General features: G+C 39.6%; 1 pseudogene; it reads right to left on the bottom strand.

Annotated features, from left to right (window-relative positions):
* Positions 1–8620: 8620 nt before the first annotated feature.
* Positions 8621–9778, bottom strand: LOC138854808 (cytochrome b-like; annotated as a pseudogene).
* Between the last annotated feature and the right edge of the window lie 314 nt (positions 9779–10092).

Genomic DNA, 10092 nt, shown 5'->3' with positions numbered 1-10092 from the left:
TGGTGGATCAGAGCCTGATCAACCAGGCTGTTGCTGCTGGCTGCACGCAAACCAACGTACGAGCCACAGCCCGGCTGGTCAGGAACCGACTTTAGGTGCTTGTCCAGTGCCAGCTTGAAGACTGCCAGAGGTCTGTTGGTAATCCCCCTTATGTATGCTGGGAGGCAGTTGAAGAGTCTCGGGCCCCTGACACTTATTGTATGGTCTCTTAACGTACTAGTGACACCCCTGCTTTTCATTGGGGGGATGTTGCATCGTCTGCCAAGTCTTTTGCTTTCGTAGTGAGTGATTTTCGTGTGCAAGTTCGGTACTAGTCCCTCTAGGATTTTCCAGGTGTATAAAATCATGTATCTCTCCCGCCTGTGTTCCAGGGAGTACAGGTTCAGGAAATTCAGGCGCTCCCAGTAACTGAGGTGTTTTATCTCCGTTATGGGCGCCGTGAAGGTTCTCTGTACATTTTCTAGGTCAACAATTTCACCTGCCTTGAAAGGTGCTGTTAGTGTGCAGCAATATTCCAGCCTAGATAGAACAAGCGACCTGAAGAGTGTTATCATGGGCTTGGCATCCCTGGTTTTGAAGGTTCTCATTATCCATCATGTCATTTTTCTAGCAGATGCGATTGATACAATGTTATGGTCCTTGAAGGTGAGATCCTCCGACATGATCACTCCAAGGTCTTTGACGTTGGTTTTTCGCTCTATTTTGTGGAAGGAATTTGTTTTGTACTCTGATGACGTTTTAATTTTCTCATGTTTACCATATCGAAGTAATTGAAATTTCTCATCGTTGAACTTCATATTGTTTTCTGCAGCCCACTGAAAGATTTGGTTGATGTCCGCCTGGAGCCTTGCAGTGTCTGCAATGGAAGACACTGTCATGCAGATTCGGGTGTCATCTGCAAAGGAAGACACGGTGCTGTGGCTGACATCCTTGCCTATGTCAGATATGAGGATGAGAAACAAGATGGGAGCGAGTACTGTGCCTTGTGGAACAGTTTTTCACCGTAGCCACCTAAGACTTTACTCTGTTGACTACTACTCTTTGTGTTCTGTTTGTGAGGAAATTATAGATCCATCTACCAACTTTTTCTGTTATTCCTTTAGCACGCATTTTGTGCGCTATTGCACCATGGTCACACTTGTCGAAGGCTTTGGCAAAGTCTGTATATATTACATCTGCATTCTTTTTGTCTTCTAGTTCATCTAGAACCTTGTCGTAGTGATCCAGTAGCTGAGATAGACAGGAGCGACCTGCTCTAAACCCATGTTGCCCTGGGTTGTGTAACTGATGGGTATCTAGATGGATGGCGATCTTGCTTCTTAGGACCCTTTCAAAGATTTTTATGATATGGGATGTTAGTGCTATCGGTCTGTAGTTCTTTGCTATTGCTTTACTGCCCCCTTTGTGGAGTGGGGCTGTCTGTTGTTTTTAGCAACTGTGGGACGACCCCCGTGTCCATGCTCCCTCTCCATAGGATGTTAAAAGCTCGTGATAGGGGCTTCTTGCAGTTCTTGATAAACACGGAGTTCCATGAGTCTGGCCCTGGGGCAGAGTGCATGGGCATGTCATTTATCGCCTGCTCGAACCAAATGACTTCGAACAGGCGAAGTCATTTGGTTCATTTTTAAAAATGGGAACTACATATGCCGTCTTCCATATCTCAGGTAGTTGCTCAGTTTCGAGGGACGTGTGGAAGATTGTGGTTAGCAGCACACACAGCGTTTCTGCTCCCTGTCTAAAGACCCATGGGGAGATGTTGTCCGGTCCTATTGCCCTTGAGGTATCGAGGTCACTTAGGACCTTCTTCACCTCCTCCTCAGTAGTGTGCATGTCATCCAACACTTGTTGGTATATTCCTTGTTGGTGTCCCTCTCTGTTCTGTCTTCCCAGCATCCTTCCTATCTCCCCTGTAAATGCTTCCTTAAATCGCGTGCTGAGCTCCTCATATACCTCTTGATCGTTTCTTGCGAGTTCCCCACTGGCTCTGGGCCTCCCTCCTTATCTGTGCATACTCATTTCTGCCTCTTCGACCAATTTCCTTATTTTCCTAGGTCCTTTGTCTTCTGTACCTTTTCCATTCCCTAGTTCACTTAGTTTTTGCCTCCCTAGACCTTCGTGTAAACCATGGACTCACTTTGGTCTGCCCATTATTTCTGTTGCCCTTGGGAATAAACCTTTCCTCTGCCTCTTTGCATTTTGTTGTTACATATTCCATCATTTCGCTGTTCCACTGAACCTCCTGCAGGAAGTTCCTCATACCTGTGTAGTCCCCCGTTTCATAGTTTGGCTTTTCCCATTCGACTCCTGCTACCCTCTCCACTTATAACTCTACTATGTAATCAAAACTCAGAACCACGTGATCACTAGCTCCAGGGGGCCTCTCATATGTGATGTCCTCAATGTCTGAACTGCTCAGGGTGAACACAAGGTCCAGTCTTGCTGGTTCATCCTCCCCCCTCTCTCTCTCTGGTAGTGTCCCTGACATACTTATGCATGAGGTTTTTCAGTGCTACATCCATCATTTTGGCTCTCCATGTTTCGAGACCTCAATGAGGCTCCAGGTTTTCCCAATCAATCTCCCTGTGGTTGAAATCGCCTATAACCAGTAACTTTGCTCTGCTCGAGTGAGCTCTTTTTGAAGCCTCAGCCAGTGTGTCCACCATCGCTCTGTTGTTCTCACCGTATTCCTCTCTTGACCTCCTGCAGTTCTATGGTGGCTCATATATCATTCTAATGACTACCTTATGGTCCCCAGAATGAATTGTACCTACGATGTAGACCCTTTCTCCAATCTCGTCCATGCCTGTGTATGTGTGCGTGTGTGCAGATACTACACTTCAAAAACTGCAACATAATTCCACAACTTCTTCAGATGGCAGGCGCTATACTGGCCAACTCTAAGACTCAATCCGGCTAAACGGTTTCCCTGAGTCCCTTCATAAATGTTACCTTGCTGTCACTCCTACAGCACATGAAGCTATGAAAACTATTTACCTCCACTTACTCCTAACACTTTCACGTACGCTTGCTGGAAGTCTAAGCCGCTCATACACAAAACCTCCTTTACCCCTCTCCCTCCAGCCTTTTCTAGGACGTCCCCCTACCCTTCATTCCTTTATCTACATATTTTTACAACATTAAAGTCAATCTATTTTTTTTTCATCCTCTCTAAGTGTCCGAACCACCTCACCAGACCCTCTTCAGCCCTCTAACCTCCAAGCTTGGGATTCTCTGCATAATATTCACACCACACATTATCCTTGCAACGTTCACCACCCTTGCTTCACACCCAAATAAGAGCGCTTTTATTACCATACTCTCATACATTTCCCTCTTACCTGCTGACAAGTCCTCTCCCAACTATATGAACACATTGCATACTCCATACTCCTTCCCTCCAATCTGATATCCAATCTTTCATTACCCATTTGTTTTTGTTATCATCAGCACCTTGTTTTTCTCCTTATATTCACTTGTAGTTTCCTTCTTTTACATATCATAATAAAGTCCACCACCAACTTCTGCAACTTCTCTCCAGAATCTTCCAGAAGCCCAGTATGGTCAGCAAATAGCAAAAGTGACAACTTTGTGTTAGATTATTTATTTATCATTCCTATAATTCCTCCCAACATCCGCCTCATGATGAGCGAAAATTAACGACGCTCTAACCCACTGGACCATTCAATCCTACAAAGATCATGCACCCAGCAGTGCTAGGTGTTGTACCGTGATCAGAGGACATACGATAGTGTGGGTGCCTCAGAGCTAATTTCATTCTACGCCCCAGTTGGTGCACTAGCCTCCACAAGCAGTATACTATATAGTATTGTAAACACGAACGAGTGGTATTTAATTAATAACAACACTGCGACTAGCTGGGGGATTGAACCGGTGTTGTTTTTTAGCCAGCCTCATGGTGAGAGAAAATTCACGACGCTCTAATCCACTGGACCATGCAGTCCTGCATAGATCACGCATCCAACAGAGCTCGGTGTTGTGCTTTGATTCGAGGACATTAAAAATAACACACTGCGGCTAGCATGGTTATCGAACCCATGCTGTTTTAGCTCACCCCATGGGAAGCAAGTCAAAATTCACGAGGCGCTAAACCACTGAACCATACAACCCTCTAGTCCAGTGGTTTAGTCGTGAATTTTGACCTGCTTCCCACGAGGTAGGTTAAAAACAACAGGGTTCGATCCCCCACCTATCCGCAGTGTGTTATTACTTATAATCTTGCTGTTTTAATTATAATTTTTATCCATATTATAATTACTATTTTTTTTCAGTTATAGTAGAGAAGCAAATGAAGACTGAAGAATACCCAACAAATCCACAATCTCAGCGATGTTAAGTAATGAAAAAACTTTTTAAATAAGAAACTTTTATTCCTGTTTTGAATGCTAATCTTTAGTTCCCACAGTTTAGGGACTTTTATATAAATACGTTCACGTAATGAAAGAAATAATGTAGCCTCATAAACTCTTACACACACACACACACACACACACACACACACACACACACACACACACACACACATACACACACACACACACACACACACACACACTGGAGGACAGGAGAGATAGGGGGGACATGATAACGACATACAAAATACTGAGAGGAATTAACAAGGTGGACAAAGACAGGATGTTCCAGAGATGGGACACAGCAACAAGGGGACACAGTTGGAAGTTGAAGACACAGATGAATCACAGGGATGTTAGGAAGTATTTCTTCAACCACAAGTAATCAGGAAGTGGAATAGTTTGGGAAGCGATGTAGTGGAGGCAGGATCCATACATAGCTTTAAGCAGAGGTATGATAAAGCACACAGTTCAGCGAGAGTGAACTAGTAGCGACCAGTAAAGAAGCGGGGTCAGGAGTTAGGACTCGACCCCTGCAACCTCAACTAGGTGAGTAGAACTAGGTGAGTACACACACACACACACACACACACTGAGACGAATTGACAAGGTGGACAGAGACAGGCTGTTTCAGAGATGAGACACAGCAACAAGGGGTCCCAGTTGGAAGTTGATGATTCAGATAAGGCACAGGGATGTTTAGAAGTATTTCTTCAGTCATAGAGTTGTCAGGAAGTGGAACAATCTGGAAAGTGATGTAGTGGAGGCAGGAACCATACATAGCTTTAAGAAGAGGTATGATAAGGTTCATGGAGTAGGGAGAGAGTGGACCTAGTAGCAAGCACTCACATATTCACATTTCAATTCTCTCTCTCTCTCTCTCTCTCTCTCTCTCTCTCTCTCTCTCTCTCTCTCTCTCTCTCTCTCTCTCTCTCTCTCTCTCTCTCTCTCTCTCTCTCTCTCTCCCTTTCACACACACACACCGTCAAATAAAAAAACATGTGAATCAACACCTACAATACAACTGTGAAACTAGAAAATACACTGTGGCCAATGTCTGATGTTCACAACCACAACCGGCAAAATAAATAATTACACTGACCGCTGTTGTTCTAATTTTAGGACATTAATGACTTAAAATAGTCTGTACCTTTATCCAGTTCCTACACCTCTTTCTACTATTCCTCTTGTAAGCAAGAAGGTGAGGGAGAATGGCAGCAGCTAAAATCTTATATTGTTTATTTGGGGGAAGGCTATATAAGGTGCTCCAAGTATGAGAAGACCTAATCAGTTTCCAAAACTTCCGATTATAATAGGCGTAGCTATAAAGAAAATTATTACGAAGGCGTGGGCTGTCACAATTACATTATAGATTTGGTGATCACCAATCAATCTTCCTGGCTGAACTGGCTCGGCTCGAATAATCAATCTTAAGGAAGTGCCTACTACACCTGATCAGGCTCCGAAAACAAAGTATAAGGTACCAATGTCTTTATGATCTGTTGAAAAAAAATCATCGTTGCGTTTAGGCTTTATAATGGAAAAAAAGACGTCAAACTGCAAATTTGAAGATGTAGAAATTACTAAAGTTTAGAAAAGGGATAACTATTAATATGATGGGTAGAATACTACATGAGCAGTTCTATCAAAACTGTCCTTTTTATTAGGCACCATACTTATAGTAGAACTTGACATAGGCTTAGGATATTGTGGTTAAATTGGAATGTGAGGAAGTGTGTTAATTTGAGTATTAGTTTGGACTGTCAAAGTTTGATTCTTGCTTGGAGTTTTGTTTTATAATTGGTGTAGTACATGTATATTTTGGTGGGTAGAAATAGAAAATTAAAGATAATTTATGAAGGAATAAATCATTTTTGTTAATTCACAGCACGGAGAATTAAATATTGAATTAGGATTTGATTTAGTAAATTGTAAGAAGCTTGATTAAATTTTATGCCAGTAATCGCGTTTGGACTTAAAAGCTGAGCAAAACTATTTTAGTTTAGGTTATTCTTAACTTAGAGGTTGAACCGAAGTTTATAACAAAACATGAAATTAATTTGTGAGGGTAAATGAAGGTTAAATTTAAAAAGGAAAAGGCCTGAAAATTAAGGTATAAACCAGGATTAGATATCCTGTTATACTGAAAGGGGAAATAATAAAATTTAAATATTAGTAGTTATGGGCTTTAAATTCAAAGAATTTGGCGGTATTTTAGTCTTGTTAGAGGAACCTGTTCTGTAAACGATACAACTCGAAGAATCTTACTTATTTTTGTTTTACAGTTTGTGTTCCGTCATTATTAGATAACCTTTGTTGAGGAAGTTATTGAAATTTAAAGAGTTAAGCATATTAGATCAAGATGCAGCTTATAAGAAGAAATGGGTTACAATAAAATTTATTTAGACGTATTGGTGATTGAATAATCATTATGAAGGAGGATTGTAATATAAAATTTAATAAGTTAATATGATATGAGAACTAAAATATGTACATATTGCCCGTCGCTTCCGTTTAAGGTGGAATAAGTCGTAACATGGTAGGTGTACTGGAAGGTGCACCTAGAATTAAAATTTACATTGGCAGAAAATATGTATTAAATTTAGAATTTAATTATATAGAAAATACTCTATAAGTAAAAGTATATTAGGTTAATACTATGATTGTTATGGTTGTAAGATATTTAATATTGATTGTTTGTGTATTGGTTGGGGTGGCATTTGTAACTCTTCTTGAACGGAAGATTGCATGGTACATTAAATTCGGAAGGGGCCTAATAAATTAGATATTTTAGGGTTACTCCAGTCTTTTTCAGATGCTGTGAAATTGTTTTTAAAAGAACAAAATTCACCTTTAATGTCTAATTTTTTACCTTATTACTTATCACCAGTATTTGGTTTATTTATTGCTTTGATTTTATGGAGAATCATTCCTTATGAATAAGGACTAGTAAATTTTGATATAGGTGTATTTTTTTTGTGTGTGTGTGTGTGTTGTTTAAGGTTAGGGGTATATCCTTTAATAAGAGCTGAGTGAGCTTCTAATTATAAATATTCTTCATTTGGAAGATTTCTGGCAGTAGCACAAACCATTTCATATGAAGTGAGATTTGTTTTAATTTTATTGTCTTATGTTTTTTTTTAATTGGGAGATTTAGATTTATAGAATTAAGGTGTTATCAGGAGAGGTTATGATTTATTTGATTGACGTTTCCGTTGTCTATGGTTTGGTTAGGTTTGTGTTTGGCGGAGATAAATCGAACTCCTTTTGATTTTGCTGAAGGGAAATCCAAGTTAGTTTCTGGATTCAATACTGAGTATAGAAGGGAAGGTTTTTGTGTTGATTTTTATGGCTGAATGTTATAATTTTGTTTAAAAGGGAGGTTTCTACGTTATTATTTCTAGGGGGGTATGTTTTGAGACTAGGATTTTATATTAAATTACTAATGGTCAGGTTTACATTTATTTGAATAGGAGGAACTTTACCTCGATTGCGATGTGATAAATTGATGTATATGGCCTGGAAGAGATTTCTTCGTATATCTAAATTTCTCGATTTTTTTTATAGGAATAAAATTAATTTTAATCTAAACTAAATTAATAAATTGTTGGAAATTGGAAAGCTTTTCCTTTAAATGTTTTCAAAACATTTGTTTTAAATAAACTAAACCAGAGGCTTCGTAAGGTGGGGCGGGGGGCGGGCCGCCCCAGGTGACACCATTTAGAAGGTGACACCAAAGAGCCTCTAAAGAAGGTGACACTAATGCCCAACACAGTGCTGCACCAACATAAAAGAAGAATCCTTCATTTCTATATAGCCTATTATATATTAACAAAGTACAAATAAGCTTATATAGGGAAAATCATTGATTTTAATGATGAGATAAGTGATTTTGCATAACTGAAGGCAAGGAAATGTAAGATCAGATTCATTGAGATGTCCTGTACTCAAGGTCAGATCGAAACTAGTGTTTCTCTGATATTGCAATGTTTTTCTTTACTTTTCAATTTTTTTTTTGTTTTGTTTTGGCATTGTTAAAGATGAATAAATCTGTTGGCTGTACTCAAAGTGGTATTTGAGTTTGCTTCCTCAATATTATTACGTTTATTTATTTTATCATTAATAAAGTTGAGAAGTATTCTCCTGTTCAGTTTATGGTCCTTAAATGTTCTCATTGCTAAACATTTGTCACTGGTCATGTAGTAGTGACATAACTAGAGTTTACCCCCCTCCCCACCCCCGCCTTTGAATTTCATGGGGGTGACACCAAAGATGCTGCCCCGGGTGACACCAGAGATTCCGCCCTGGGTGACACCAGAGATGCTGCCCAGGGTGACACCATCTCTAGCGACGCCTCTGAACTAAACGCCCACTCGAGAAGGGAATCCGTTAGAAGGGTGATTAAGTAAAGTATACAATAGTGAGGGTTTGTCCTGTGATAATGTATGGGTCCTCTAAGGGACGTGCTCCAATTCATGTCAATAAGATGATTGTAGAAACAAGAGCCCAAAATAAAACTTGATTTAAAGGGTAAAAAGCGAGGCCTTGAAATTTTGATATGGAGGTAAAAGGAGGGGGTCAAAGAATTGCTGCTGATAGAACTAGGGCGATTACTCCTTCTAACTTGTTGGGGATCGAGCGAAGAATAGCGTATGCAAATAAGAATTATCATTCAGGTTGAATATGGATGGGTGTTACTAAAGGATTTGCTGGGATGAAATTGTCAGGGTCTCCAAGAAGACAGGGATTCAAGAGGGTCAGAAGGATTAAAAATATAAATATGGGTTGTTAGCTCCGGAGTGGTGAATAAATAAAATGTGAACGAGTGTTGCTGCAGCAGTTAGGAAAGTTAGGAGAAAGTGGAATGTAAAAAATCGGGTTAGGGTAGCATTATCAACTGCGAAGCCTCCTCAAATTCAGTGAACTAACTGTGTTCCAATGTAAGGAATGGCTGAGAATAGGTTTGTAATAACTGTAGCACCTGAAAATGATATTTGTCCTCAAGGTAAGACAAAACCTAGAAAGGCTGTGGCTATCGTTATGAATAAAATTAAATCTTCAACTCTCCAAGCGTGGAAGAAAATAAATGATTTATAGTAGATTCCTCGACCACTGTGGGAGTAGATGCAAATAAAGAAAAATGAGGCTCCGTTTGCGTGGATGGTTCGGAATATTCATCCGTAATTTACATCCCGACAAATGTGTGCTACGTTTGAAAAAGCTAAGTCAATAGAGGAGGAGAAGTGAATAGACAGAAATAGGCCGGTTACGATTTGAGCTACTAAACTTAACCCTAGAAGGGATCCAAAATTTCGAAAAATTAAAATGTTTCTATAAATTGGTATATCAATAAATGCTGAATTAGCAAGTTTAAATAGTGGGTGAGATTTACGTAAAGGTGAAGTCATAGGTTTGATAAAGGATAGGAAAAATTAATTTTTAAAAAATATCGATGGATGATGGTGTTAGGAATCGAAGGTCAGAGGTTATTAATTACAGTTTTTTTTGTGCATTCAGAGCGTTTATTTCAAATCATAAACATTTGTTAACGTTTTATTAGGGCTGGAGTTTATTATGCTGAATGTGTTTGTGGTAATAAGAGTTTATATAGCTAGGGAAGGTTTAGAACGGGTGTTTGTAATTTTTTTTTTGGTTATGGTTGCATGTGAAGGAACTTTAGATTTATCTTTGTTAGTTTGTTAGATTGTTCTCTCACATGGTA

The sequence above is a fragment of the Cherax quadricarinatus genome, chromosome 71 (assembly GCF_038502225.1).
Source record: "Cherax quadricarinatus isolate ZL_2023a chromosome 71, ASM3850222v1, whole genome shotgun sequence".
In the NCBI taxonomy this organism is placed as follows: Eukaryota; Metazoa; Arthropoda; class Malacostraca; order Decapoda; family Parastacidae; genus Cherax; species Cherax quadricarinatus.
The sequence above is the reverse complement of the archived record's forward strand: the minus strand, read 5'-3'. Positions and strand labels throughout refer to the sequence as shown.